At 36.6% G+C, this 13,559-nt stretch overlaps 1 non-coding gene across 1 annotated transcript; it reads right to left on the bottom strand.

Moving 5' to 3' along the window:
- Window positions 1-9,879: 9,879 nt before the first annotated feature.
- Window positions 9,880-10,039, bottom strand: LOC118617992. Its single transcript, XR_004956938.1, has one exon. It is a non-coding gene; the product is annotated as a U1 spliceosomal RNA (small nuclear RNA).
- Window positions 10,040-13,559: the final 3,520 nt, after the last annotated feature.

Below are 13,559 nucleotides of genomic sequence, written 5' to 3'. Positions count from 1 at the left end.
AGTGCTTGTATATGAATCTCATTTGATCCTCCCAAATATTAGAATCCACATTTTAAACAGAAGGACACTGGGGTTCACAGTGGCCTTAGTTCTCAGTAGGGTTAAGTGGTGGAAAAGAAGCTAAAACATATGTCTCCCTGATTCCAAAGCCCTTGTACTTAAAATGCTACCTTATATTGCCCAGTTTATATGAATTTAAGAGTTGTCACAGTTCAAACACTCTGTTAGTAGCTCTAATTACTGTGCCCTGGACCCTGGGGGTGAAGATCACAGCTACTATAGGTCATTCACAGTACACATGTGTTCAAAGCAAAATTTGTAAACTGGGTAACATTATACATGTACATGAACTATGATATTTTAATAGAAAATAGTCACCATGTGATTAATAAAAAACAAATGTAGTTAAATAATTATGTTTATAATAACACAATTTCTAAATATACAGTTTCTATCATTATAGAAAATTAAAGTTGTATTAAAGTGAAATAGGGATCATTAGACTCAGAGTCATGGTACAACTCCAGAGGTGCCATTCCCCATAGACCCGTATGCAAATAAGACCCCATGGAATTATGTAAGGCACAAGTTGTACCACTGTCTGTGCCCAAATTCCAAGTCTGAAATTCAGCATTTGATGGAAATAAACATTGATGAAAAAAACAAAAAACAGAATATTTCATTGTATTGCATTTGTTTATACTACCAAAAAAGTGCCTTTGGAGATACATAGGTAAGATTATTTGGTTATGAATAACAAAAAAAGAATAATTGTGACAAGATAGAAATTTATGTCTGGGACTGGTATGTTGCTTCATGGTGTCGAGGACCATGTTTCTTTCCTGTTCTTCCACCATGCTCAGCAGGTGGCATTGTAGTACCCCAGGGCTGCTGGATGCCCAACAGCATGTCCACGTTCCAGACTCCAGGAAAGAGGAAGGGTTGAAAGGGCGTGCATATCTCTAGGGACACATTTTGGAAGCCCTTTTGCCTGTATCTTATTAGTTGAAATTTAACCACATGACACAAGAAAGGCTCAATATATTATAGCTAAAACTTACTTTAGTGCTTGGGAGGGGAAAAAGGGAGAATGGATGGATATTGGGGGGGGGGGGGGATAGCAGTCTCTGCAAACCATACTGGTTTCTGGTCATATTCCTTTCTTTTATTGCTAAAACTAAGGCTAAGAAGCATCTCCCTGCATTTCATATTCTACTTGTATTTTTAAGATTTGTTCATTTATGCTAGTTTTTAGTCTAAGGATTTAGTAATATAATTCTTATGGTTTCTTTTAACTTTAAACCCAATAATACATATTAAATAATACCAGATTGGTATACGTTATAACTCGGTTTCAAGGGTATGGTAACATTAAGGATGCAAGGAGAAGCAGGAGAGACGTGAATGTGTCTGGTTGGGAGAATGACATTTTCCTTTCTTATCTCTGGGTTTTTCAGAAAAGAACCATCAATCTTCAGGCTGGCTATATTAGTTTGGTAGGGCTGCCATAACAAAGTGTCACAGACTGGGTGGATGAAATAACATAAATTTATTTTCTCACAATTCTAGAGGCTAGAAGTTTGAGGCCAAGGTGTCAGCAGGCTTACTTTCTTCGAAGACCTCTCCCCTTGTCTGTAGATGGCCGTCTTTTGGATTAGGGACCACCTTAATGACCTTGTTTTAACTTAATGTCCTATTGAATGACCCTATCTCAAATATAGTCACATTCTGAGGTACAGGGGCTTAGAACTTCAGCATATTATTTTGGGGGATTCAGTAATAAAATTGTTATGGTTTCTTTTAGTATAAATTCAGCTCCTAACCCTGTCCCTCCTTTATCTACAGAGAAATGCATATACACACTGGTGGCTTTTCCAAACGTCACAGTCCCCTATTTTGCCTGCCTCTTCCCTGGCTTTTCTTGCATAGGCATTGGCCGGTTCTGCTTTTGGTCCTCTGCTGTTCTTTCTTTTCTACAGGCAAGTTTACCCAACCTCCCCCTGGAGTTTCAGATTCCAGGGGTGCTAACAGACAGCTCACACACGACACAGCCAGCACCGAACCTTGATATCTTTTGCTCTCAATCAGCTCCTCCTCTGTCTCAGAAACAGCCCCAGCAACTGCTGTGCAGTTCAGAACCCAAACTGTGGAGCTTTCCTTCACAGTTCTCATTTCCTCACACCTGCATCCAATGCGGCAAACCTGTCGATGGGCTCTAAGTTGAAATGTAAGATCTAATTTCAATTTTTCAACTCTTTAAAAAGCTGTCATCCAGTTCCAGCCTGTGCTGGAACCATTTCTTCCTAACTGGTCTCCATGCCCCTTTGTGTGTTTTATCTTCCCAGCTCTCTACCATGGCTGAAAGCATAACTCCGAGTGGTGGTGATGGCATGTATATACATGTGTGAAAAGTCATTGATCTGTACACTTAGGTTTTTCTCATTTTGCTTTCTGTAAATTTTAATTCCATTTCAAAGAATTCAGAGAAAATAAACATGGTTCAGTTCATTGCGTGTCCCAGCTCAAAGCTCTTCAGTGGTGAATATCACACTCTGAATGCTCTGTGAGTTCTGTTACATGTCCGTCCAGCCCACCAACCTCATTTGTCACTTTCTGTCACTTACCCACCTTGTGATCACTGGCCTTCGGAATATTTTCTCAATGCCCCAAGTTAGTTTTAGTCTAGTGTCTTTTAGAGAGGGAGAGGATGAGAGATAGAAACATCAGTGAGAGAGAACATAAATTGGCTGCCTCCTGTGTGACCTCCAACGGGGATTCGGTCCACAACCTGGGCATGTGCCCTGACCCGGAATCAAACAAGCGACCTCTTGGTGCATGGGTCAGTGCTCAACCACTGAGCCACACTAGCTGAGACCAATTTGTATTTCTTAATCCCTTCACCTCTTCTACCCAGCCCTCCAGCCCCCCTCCCCTCTGACAATCACCAGTTGTAAAGCACAATACTTAAAAATGCTAGAAATTATCCTTTCAATCAAAATATGAACTATTTGAAGCCTATGATTTGAGGCACAAGGACCAAAGAGAAAAAATATTATTTTTGCTCTAAAATAAGAAAATCTTGTTGGGACTAAAAGTTACAGAAAATTTTTCAATCAGAAGTTGAATGTCCTGATAAATATGATTGGTAAATCTTGACAATAAAAATCAGTTTTACGATCATTCATTTTTTTTTCCTTAGTTTTAATTTTGGTTCAATTGATTTTCTAGAAACTTAATTTTGGCATCATATTCTTAAGTTTTTCTTCTCCACTGACAAACTAAAAACGAGATGCTTATCTTTCTAATTTTTAAGAAATATATTTCTAAGTGTTAACTCAGGCTGTAGAAAAACTAACATGATCCCCAAAAGAAATACTTCAATTATTCTCTTATATTATACCTATTTTTGTTCCCTTCAGCTTATTAATACAGATAAAGTTACTCTTTATTTACTCTCATGATAATGCCACAACTCCTTGCCAGAAATTACTACTACAAAGATGCTCCGTGTACTTCTGAGAACTTTCCCAATGTGCTGCTTCACATGAGACCAAACAAGGTTGTCAGATTCTTTGACTTGGGCTACTTTCTGGCCACCATTCTTGCTGCTGATGACAGTTGTGAATTCTGAGTTCTGCTGGGTCAAGTCATCTGTGCTACTGATGCCACTTCCGCCTCTATCCCGTTTCAGGTGCGTCCAAAATTCAGTCTTGACTACACTTGCCCACTGGACTAGATGTTGGCTGCTCTAGAAGTCAGGCCCTAACTCTTCCGCTGTGACTGCCAAGGGCCCCCTCACTGCTGACCTGGGGCAGGCACAGAGGGAAAGCTCACCGCCTCCCCTCATTTCACACCTCCTCACGGCCAGGAGAATCACATCCACACCAGGATTCATTCCAGGCCTTTCCGCCCTGGAGTCCATGATGGTTGACTTCATCAGCTTGGCTGGGCTAAGAGGTGCTCAGATAGCTGGCAAAACTTTATTTCTGCATGTGTCTGTGATAATGTTTCTAGAAAAGATTTGCATTAGAATCAGTAGACTGAGTAAAGGAGATTTATCCTCACCAATGTGAGCAGAGCATCATCCAATATGAATAGAACGAAAAGGTAGCGGGAGCATAAAATGTCTTTCCCTTTTGTTGAGCTGAGGCTTGGACATCAGAACTCTTGTTCTTGGGTCTTAGGATGTTGGGACTTATACCTGTGGTCCCCCCTCCTCTCCTTCTCTGGTCTTCGGCCTCAGACTGGATGCTACACTATTGGGCCCCTGATTCTCAGGCCTTTGGACTCAGACTAAATTATACCACCAGCTTTCCTTGTTCTTCAGCTTGCAGAGAGCAAATTATAGGACTTCTCAGCCTCCAAAACTGCATGATTAATGTCTTCTTTGTCTATCTATCATCTATCTATCTATCTATCTATCTATCTATCTATCTATCTATCATCTATCTATCTATCATCTATCTATCTATCTATCTATCTATCTATCTATCTATCTATCTATCTATCTATCATCTATCTATCTATCTATCTATCATCTATCATCTATCATCTATCAATCATCTATCTCCTATTGGTTTTGTTTCTCCAGAAAACCCTAACTAATAAAGACCCCATGCCCCTTTGGCTTCATGCCCTGTGAAAAAGTTCAAATTCTTTCCCCATAATCTATTCCAGGATTAATCATACCTGGGATGATCAAGATCAGGTACATTCTTACATTTTAGAGGATAATTCAATCTTCACTCACCAGGTGATAGACTTGACCCATGGCTCTGATTATACCATTAAAAATTAACCTGTGATTGATAAATTTCCTGAAATCCAACTGTTCAGTCTTTCATATGATCACTTTGTTACTCATATTAAAATTAGACTGGTACTAGATATTCTGAAAACTTTTAAAGGTTGTGCTGAATGACTATTCAGGCTGAATAGAATTAATGAATCTTAGCAATACTCATTTTATTAAAGCCTTGTTTGTAATGAAGGAATACATATAATAACAATATAATGGATGTTCTGAGTAAAAGATTTAAAGTCAATATGAATTTGTCACTGACTAAATAAATACATAATATTTTTTAGTGTACCTAACATTCTTTATAATTTAACTATAGGCAATAAGTGACATATCTGTTCATTTCCATATTTTTTTGCCAGTCTTTAGAATACACTGGTTATAACTTAGGGATCACATCAGATATATCTTCAATAACAATGAACTTTAATTTGCAGATTTCTTAAGTAAATGATGCATTATAAGTATACATATTCAGAAATATTGGGGGTTATTTGATATGACTGTGTACGTAATGTATAATCATTGTCTTTATAGGTTAGTACTTTCACAGGAGATAATGGTCCCACCTGGAAACAAATCTTGAATTCAAGTGCTCTTTGTTCTTATCACTCTGCTATTAAATAATAAGCAAAGTATCTAAAAAAGAATATTATATAAGAAGAATTACTGGACTTGATTCTGTTCTCAGATGTTCAAATTCATATTGACTTTAAATCTTTTACTCAGAACATATATTGTTATTATATCTATCTCTTCATTACAAACGAGACAAAGTAATTATGCAGAATATTAGCATATTTGTGCATAGTGAAATGAATTCTGGATAACTCTGAGCTCTTACAAGAAAATAAAAATAAACTGATATTCAATCAGATGCCACAAGGGATGTTCTTTTATTTTACTGCTAACTTCAGGATCATAATGTTCAGGTGCAGATATAAGGAAATTTACAAACCCCACACTTTACAATGTTTTTTTCTATCTGAGATTCTACTGATTCAGAGTGGAATCTTAATTACAATTTATATTTGGAGTTAGGCAACACATCCTGGTATGCACTTCTAGTTTTATGTATTTATTTGCAAAAAACATTGAGTCTCCTAGCAAATAACTTGTCCACACTTAAAGATCATAAATACATTTGAATATATGCTGATCTTGAGACAGGACCCCAATAAATCGAATATGGAAATAGCTACCCAAACAGTAAATATGGAAAATATTAAAGTGTATTTCTATGTAAATAATAATAATAATAAAAGCTCACACTTACGTAGTTTACCATGTGTTCTACAAGTATCAATTTATTTAATTCTCAATTTTCATAAGAACCTTTCCTCTTAAAGATGAAATTGACTCACATCAAGTGTTAGTAAGGGACTCATTGTCATGCAGCTACTAAAGGGTGGGACCAGAATTCCAATCCCAGCACTCTATTTCCAGAACCCACACTCTATAGGGAGGGCACTGCCTCTCATAAAATAGGAGTGATCCTCTGGGGAGAGAGAGGGTAGTGGAGAGAGACGGGGAATATTGCAGGAGCAAATTCCCGAAGAATGAGAAGAGCGTGTTGGAGCCAGTGTGTGAATGGAAAGACTAAGTCCTTAGAAATGAGAACAGTTGCCCTGCCCGGTTTGGCTCAGCAGTTGGAGCATCCACCCATGGACCGGAGAGACTCGGGTTCAGTTCCTGCTAAGGGCATGGACCTCAGTTGCAGTTTGTCCCCAGCCCCAGTTGGGGTTGTATGGGTGGCAGCCACTCGATGTTTCTCTCTTTCTCTTCCTCCCTTTCTCCCTCCCACTCTACTGGAAGATAAATGCAAAAAATGTCCTCGGGTAAGGATAAAAAAATGAGAACAGTTTATTTGATGGACTGTAGATGAAGGGAAGTTATTCATCTTTGTGATGTCTCTCTTCTAATTTTGTTTTTATTTTCCTCTGAGTGTAACAAGAGTCAGGAGTGAAGTAGAGAGGGCTAGTGTTGAATGCTAACAAGATAGGAGTGTTATAAAATATATGCAGAATAATGGCCCTATTTCTTCCACTTCCCACCACAGATCTTGAAAAGGATATCTCCTAAATCAGGTGGCTCTTAAATTTGGGACCTTGGTCACTCCTCACCACAGAGCTTAAATGATAACCATCTTTTCTATGGTTACTTAGTTAGTTAGTGATCCAGGAATTCTCTTCTTCATGAGGCTTGAGCTCCTTTGCGTGGCCAAATTTCATGAAAATAGAGGAATGTCTTTTCTCTAAAACTCTTATTAAGGACATATGGAAATTAAAACAAGGTTTTATGGTGGCAAATGGGTAAATGGGAGCATTTCATGTGCCTCGTTAAAACAAAATACCACGATTGAAAAAGAATGAACCTTTAAACCCAATTGTCTGAGACCTCACCCCAAGAAGTTTTATTTTCCTACAGATTAAACATGTCTTTTTATTTTCTTGGAAAGAGAGCTGCTTGTAAAAGTGTTTTATGTACAGTTTAAGTGCCATTACTTCAGTGTCAAGGAAAATGTGCATTACTTTGTGAGTGTTCTCAGTGTCTTTCCTTCTTATTCTCTATCAAGACAGGTCTTCAGCTGCTGGTCCATTAATGCCTAAGATGTACAAATATATAAACACATGCACTATGAATTTGTTTAAAATTTGGCAATAAGGCAATCATCCCCTCTGCTACTCATATTTTCAGTTGTAGCCAAGCATCCTTGACCTAGGTAGGCTCTTCCTAGATCAACGCAACCATTTTGAGAAATATAAGATACCCAACATTTTGCTTTACTTGTCTAACTGTAGATAACCAACTATATTTAACCAGTGACTAGTTTTCTCAAAAGTGTTCTAAAAGCCATTTGACTCTTTTTGTGTCTGCTAGGGATTTTCAGCAAAACCAGTTAATCAGTGCATGCTTGTGAGCTTAGAAATAAAAGTGATATGCCTGCACTCTCATGACCTCTCTCCTTCATATACACTACCACCAGACTCACCATACCTTGCTTGATTGTTGGGGGCCAATCATTGACTTCAACTTTCTTCTGTCTTGTCTCTTGCTAATTTCCTGTCAGTGCCATTCTCATAGCTCAGCTTCTGTTCTTTCGCCTAACATCTCTACTTTTCTTTTTTTATCCTTACCTAAGGTTATATTTTTTACTAATTTTTTAAGAGAGAGAGAGAGAAACATTGATATGAGAGAGAAACATCGATTGGTTGCCTCCTGTACACGCTTGGACTGGGGATCAAACCCGAAATCTGCAATCTTTTTGTATGCGGATGATGCTTCACCCAACTGAGTCATTGGCCAGGGCTAACATCTCTACTTTTGAGAAAAAGTTTAAGTTTTCACATTTCTACACTGACCTATTAGAATGTATACATAAGCAATATTAAAACAATAAATTTTTTAAAATTTTATTTTGCAACTATTAAAAATGGTGATGAAGATTTACACCTATTTCTGTAGAAAGATGTATGCAATGTAAAGAAACAAAAGTATATTATTACAAAGTATATAGAGTAAGATCCCATTTTGTATAAAAATGTCTTTATGTTGTTCAGAAAAAATAGAATCAAAATATAAACTGATTATCTCTGGTAGCATGGTGATAATCCAAATCCCTTTGAACTTTATTCATCAATAAAAGTATTTCACTTGTTTAACATAAAGCATGGGGTGGGGCAAGAAATAGTTTTTCTTTCCATATGGCCCTTCATCTTATAGAATTTTAAGACATCCATGCATTTGTGTGTGAGATGCTTTTAGCTCTCATTATTCTGTTTATTCAATTTAGTATGATGGCCATGCACCATACCTACTTACTATCTCTGTAAATTTATATAAGTCACTTAAACCTGTCTGTGTCTCAATTTTCTAACCTATAAAATGAGATAATAATAATACCCACATCAAAGGGTTGATTTGAGAATTAGTAAATGTGAAAAACTTAGAACAATGACCTAAACACAGTAACTCTTTTTGTTTTTCTTTATTCTTATGTATTTAACCCCAATGATATGTTAAACAATATGGTAGAACCTGAAACTAGAACAGAGAAGACTATAAAATCAATACCTGTTCACAGTTTAGAGGGAAGAACAAACAAATAGACAATTACAACAGATACGCTTATTAACATAAAGCGAATATATAGAATGTTATTGGAATGTTTAAGAAGGACATCTAACATAAAGCAGAAGCCTTCATCAAATGTAATATCATGAAGAAGGATGAATCATTTTGGGGAGGAGGAGTTTTAATTACCTGGGCCAGAATCCAAAGCCAGAGGGTAATAATGCTGGCTTCAAACTTTTCTAGCTGCAGTCCAACATACTGTGAGCTTGAACTTCAAATTCTGCTTTAGACATCTTAGTTCCAGCCACTTCTAGTATTCTATGTAATAGAGATCTTAACTGTTCCCTCTTCTAGGAGCTATAAAGAAATTATAATTATTTTTAATAAAAAAAAAAAACCTCTGAAAACTCATTTATAAAACCTCCTTTGAGAATGGGATGATTAATCTTTGAATAAATAACTTTTTAAACCAAAGGACAAAAAGACAAATCTTATAAAAAGTTAATCTGTAAATGCTAGGCTCTGGCTTTTATTGTTTAGTTATTAGACTTCTCTTTAATTTTTTTTTTTTTCAGATGGAAACCTTTACATGAAAAGGAGATAGAAAAGGCACAACTAATCTCTGTATGTACTGAGATAACATTTAATGGTTTAATTAAGATGCAGAGGAAGTAAATGGTAGATATAAAACCTTACTATCCTGGGGTATAACCAACAGGTGAAGAAGATTGTGCTTTTATTTTGAACAAACAATACAAATAAAGGAAATCCTCTTTGATAAAGTGTGGTGTTGTCAGATTGGTATATTATCTGCAATAGGTATTATAACCCCTTTTCTTTGTAACTTCACTTTTTTATAGTTCACATCTAGTATACTTTTTGGTGTCATTTATAATTTTAGATATAGTAAAATGAACATTAGAGATTTTCCTTTGAAACTAATCAAGTAAAAATTATTTTAGTTATAGAGATATGAGAAAACAGCCCCTGACGCCTCCTCCCTCAGGGGAGAGGGCTAAGGTAGTCCCCCTACCCCAAATCACGCTGTCTAGGTTCCCACGTGCAGGAAATCCCAGGGGTCAGCACACCCGGAGTGCAATGGATAAGCCTCACCCTGGGAAAACCACCTTCGTGATCATGGTCTCTCCCCTGCCGAGTAAGGATAGCTGCTGACTTTTTAAATTTTTATTGTGATAAAAACACATAATATAAAGTTTATTATCTAAACTATTTTTAAGTGTACGGTTCGGTGATATTAAGTTTTTTTATATTGTTGTACAGCCGTCAGCAACATCCATCTCCAGAACTCTTTACATCCTGCAAAAACGAAGCTCTGTACTCATTAGGCAATAACTCTTCATTTCCTCCTCTCCCTAGTTTCTTGACTTTTAAAAAATGTGTTCTAAATGCTTTTTTAAAAATTTGAACTGCAATTTATTATATGTGCAACATAGTAAATGGTGATTGAATTCTCAAACTAGTCCACAAAAGCCTATTTATAGGTTAGCTCACAAGGCCCATTAAATAGATTAAGTAGACAAAGAGGCTTAGAAAGTATAACAGGCAGTAGGATGAACTTTGTGGTCAATAAATGATATTTAAACAAAAACTTTATTAGGTACAAGACGATTCTTAAACAAAATTTGAAAATGGGCAAAGTTTGGTTTTGGCATCTGTCTTGCCTTTTATTGCATTTATCTCTTATATTGGGGTGCTTTTCTGTCCGACTCCTAAGCTCTTACTTCCATGATACTATCCTAAGCCCCATATAAGTCTATATAATTTCCTGAAAGTCCCACACTTTCAAAGTACCTTCTTTTGGCAAATTTGGTTGCAGGTTTTCAAAATTGAAGTTGGGAGTGTTTAATATTAAAACAGGCTTGATGAATACTTGTGAATGACATTCTACAAGTCATTTTTCACATTCTAGAGCCCATGAGACTTCAGAGGTAGCATTATGCCACCAGTTAAAGTATAAAAGACAGAGTTCATCACACCATGCAAAATATTAAATAAAGAGCATTTGTAAGTACTAGTGATGAGATTCATTACAGCCTGGGTTCATTATCAGCCATTGTACAGATGCCTACTCTGTGGCTTACAGAGAAGCTGCTCTGTTATTAAACTTAAAACACATTAAATTCCATTTGCTACAGTTGGATCATAGTTATTGAGCTTTATAAATTCCCCTCTAGTCAGAATCTCAATTTGCATTCTCTATCCATTATGCTTTTTACATTGTATACTTCTTGAGGAACTTGAACCTGACATGGGGTAGGGATGAATTGTAAATTTTGGAGGAGGAAGGTGGCTGCAGATCCCTAGGCAGGAGATCATTCCTCTAAGCAACTATGGGTTGTCTGCATGCAGGACCTGCACCTAATGATCCTCCTTGTACAGGTGATCATTAGCTTCTCCCATATCCTGTCAGGAAAAGAAGGCAAATTGTTCTATAGGCCAATAGTCACCCAAATAATATTTTATTTCCTATTTAAGGTATCATATTCACTATTTCCTGGGAGAATTTCAACCTTTCTAGTACGTGGCCTCACCTAGCTCTGATTAGGCAATCTTTGACCTATGAGGTTGGTTTGCTGGAACACTGACAGCCATTTACTTTTGTGATGTAAACTCCACTTTTTGGTCAAGTTTGGATTGTGATTGTTTGTCCTGGGATCTCTGCCTGCATGTAAACTTGGGTGTGTGTGGGGGGGGGGGGGGGGGTGTTGGGAATGAAGGAAAGGAAAATGTGTCCTTCGATTTTTAAATGTTGAAGATTTGTGTGATCCCCAGCATTTCCTCAAGGTGATGGTGATGATCGTGGTTGGGATAGACTCATAAGAAAAAAGCTTTTTTTGGTCCAGTTATTCCATGAACTCCACTCAGTGCAGTTTGCCTGTTTTGAGCTCCTCTTCTGCAGCAGGAGAACCATTGCAGATCTCTGACCAGTGATTGAAGCTCAGTCCTTGCTGAAGGTCATTCCTCAACTGAACGTTACCATTTCTTGCTGGCTTAGACCTTTCAGCAAATGCCGTGGTTCTAGAAAGCAATCGTGTGACTTATTTTACAGCATACTTTGGTAATTAAATAACCACAAGTATTGTGGTCACAAACCTGTTCCATTTATTATAGTACACTATTTTAACAATATTTTAATTCTCAAAGGCTATTCTTATGTTGCCTATTATACTGAAGCAAACAATTTACTCTCATACATGGAAAATAAGAGTTAAATGTTTGAAAGACATATTTTTCAGTAACACTTTTTATTTCTATTTTTTTATTTTAATCATTGTTGCACTTGGTATAAAACTGTGCTAGCCCCACGTCAGTACATTTTACAGGTACAATGCCAAGAGAAGTTACCTTTTTCAGCTGAAAACATCGCCATGGGATAAAACTAAATAGGGGTTAAAGAAACAATATAAAAGTAAATCAGAACAGACACTTATAGGGAGGAAATAATATTTTTATTGAAGGGCCTACAGCAGCAGTAATGTTCAGAAATGAGAAAATGCCATCCTAAGGAAAACAGACAAATAATATAAGACACTTTGAAGGACCAAATACTCGTAATTCATAAATTTACTTCAATGTTATAAAGCCTTTTTAGCAAAAGACAGGTTATTATTTTTTTATACACTAAACCTGGTCTATATAAACAAAAGGAAATGGAATTATGTGATGAAGTTGATCAATTTAAGTCTCATATATCTTTACTTTCTATATATTAGTTTCTCTGTGTATTTGGTTACAAAATTATCTGGTATTTTTCTAGTTAATAATGAACATTGGTAAAGTCTTTGGTTTTAGATTATGACAGTATCTACTCAGGCCTAGTGAAAGAAGTTGATCTTTTCTGAGCATTCAATTATGCTGTTGTAATAATAGTCACTCAGTGGATTTACCTCTAAGAGAGATGGGTTAAGGGGAGGAATAAAAACCATTAAATAAAAAGATTCTGTTGCTACTATGTCCTATTTCAGTAACTGGAAATACTACTTCCAGAGTTATTTAACACATTTAACAGTGACCCATTCTATGAATGTTCTGGAATATTCAGGCAAAGCCTACAACACCTGTAGCCAAATAAGTTATACATTTAAGCCCTAATCTGGCTCTACATTTTGGTTGCATTCACCCAACAATTCACCAATTATTACTTTTATAAACTTTGGTTTATGCCCTGAAATGAATAGAAGGGTTGTGGGCTTAGCCTATCACCAGAAATAAGCCAATGATTATTCACAGTGAATTTAAGACAGTGTCCAGAGTTCAGTGCACAAGGAAAAGTACTGTTTGCCAAAGGGCACCTGAAAATTTCCTCTTTCGAGTCCCATTTCTCCCTGTAGGTTACTAGTTTGGTTTGGCCTCACCTAGTTGTACCCCAGGCCAACAGGTTTCATTTATTCTTTGAAACCAAGGCTCCAAAACTCTATTTATTCTAAAATTTCACAATCTGTTTTACTACGACACAAACCCTCTCTCTCAATTATATATATATATAATCTTTTTGCATTTCAAAAAATATACTTTATTAGGCCAATATACTCATTCCCCACTAAGGGTTAGGATGGGCAGAGAAGAGTAAGTGAAGGGTCCAGAGATCCATGGTCGACGTAGAGATGACTTTAGAAATCAACCTGCAGTTTTTAAATTGTTTTATTAAACAAGCCAGAAAAGA

This window comes from Molossus molossus, unplaced genomic scaffold, assembly GCF_014108415.1.
Source record: "Molossus molossus isolate mMolMol1 unplaced genomic scaffold, mMolMol1.p scaffold_m16_p_5, whole genome shotgun sequence".
Classification (NCBI taxonomy): domain Eukaryota; kingdom Metazoa; phylum Chordata; class Mammalia; order Chiroptera; family Molossidae; genus Molossus; species Molossus molossus.
The sequence above is the reverse complement of the archived record's forward strand: the minus strand, read 5'-3'. Positions and strand labels throughout refer to the sequence as shown.